General features: G+C 39.8%; 1 non-coding gene across 1 annotated transcript; it reads right to left on the bottom strand.

Moving 5' to 3' along the window:
* Positions 1–547: 547 nt before the first annotated feature.
* Positions 548–651, bottom strand: LOC112731937 (small nucleolar RNA R71). Its single transcript, XR_003167685.1, has one exon. It is a non-coding gene; the product is annotated as a small nucleolar RNA R71 (small nucleolar RNA).
* Between the last annotated feature and the right edge of the window lie 549 nt (positions 652–1,200).

Raw genomic sequence — 1,200 nt, forward strand, 5'->3', positions numbered from 1 at the left:
CCTTTTTTTTCATATGAGCAGGAGCAAGGACAAGAATATTCTTGTTGAAGCAGATCCAGAACCTGAAAGGACTCTGAAGAGGAAACTAAGAGAAGCTAAATTACAACAATCCAGCAAGCACCTTTCAGAAATTTTCGAACAGGAAGAGGAGATGGCAACCGAAAATAATAATAATGCAAGGAGGATGCTTGGTGACTTTACTGCACCTAATTCCAATTTACATGGAAGAAGCATCTCCATCCTTACCATTGGAGCAAACAATTTTGAGCTGAAACCTCAATTAGTTTCTCTGATGCAGTAGAACTGCAAGTTTCATGGACGTCCATATGAAGATCCTTTTCAGTTCTTAACTGAATTCTTGTAGATATGTGATACTGTTAAGACTAATGGAGTAGATCCTGAAGTCTACAGGCTCATGCTTTTCCCTTTTGCTGTAAGAGACAGAGTTAGAGTATGGTTGGACTCTCAACCTAAGGATAGCCTGAACTCTTGGGATAAGCTGGTCAAGGCTTTCTTAGCCAAGTTCTTTCCTCCTCAAAAGCTGAGTAAGCTTAGAGTAGATGTTCAAACTTTCAGACAGAAAGAAGGTGAATCCCTCTATGAAGCTTGGGAGAGATACAAGCAACTGACCAAAAAGTGTCATTCTGGCATGCTTTCAGAATGGACCATCCTGGATATATTCTACGATGGTCTGTTTGAATTAGCTAAGATGTCATTGGATACTTCTGCAGGTGGATCCATTCACCTAAAGAAAACGCCTGCAGAAGCTCAAGAACTTATTGACATGGTTGCTAATAACCAGTTTATGTACACTTTTGAGAGGAATCCTGTGAGTAATGGGACGCCTATGAAGAAGGGAGTTCTTGAAATTGATACTCTGAATGCTATATTGGCTCAGAATAAAATATTGACTCAGCAAGTCAATATGATTTCTCAGAGTCTGAATGGAATGCAAGCTGCATCCAACAGTACTCAAGAGGCATCTTCTGAAGAAGAAGCTTATGATCCTGAAAACCCTGCAATAGCAGAGGTGAATTACATGGGTGAACCATATGGAAACACCTATAATCCTTCATGGAGAAATCACCCAAATCTCTCATGGAAGGATCAACAAAAGCCTTAACAAGGCTTTAATAATGGTGGAAGAAACAGGTTTAACAATAGTAAACCTTTTCCATCATCTTCTCAGCAACAGACAGA

The sequence above is a fragment of the Arachis hypogaea genome, chromosome 12 (assembly GCF_003086295.3).
Source record: "Arachis hypogaea cultivar Tifrunner chromosome 12, arahy.Tifrunner.gnm2.J5K5, whole genome shotgun sequence".
NCBI classification, from domain to species: Eukaryota; Viridiplantae; Streptophyta; class Magnoliopsida; order Fabales; family Fabaceae; genus Arachis; species Arachis hypogaea.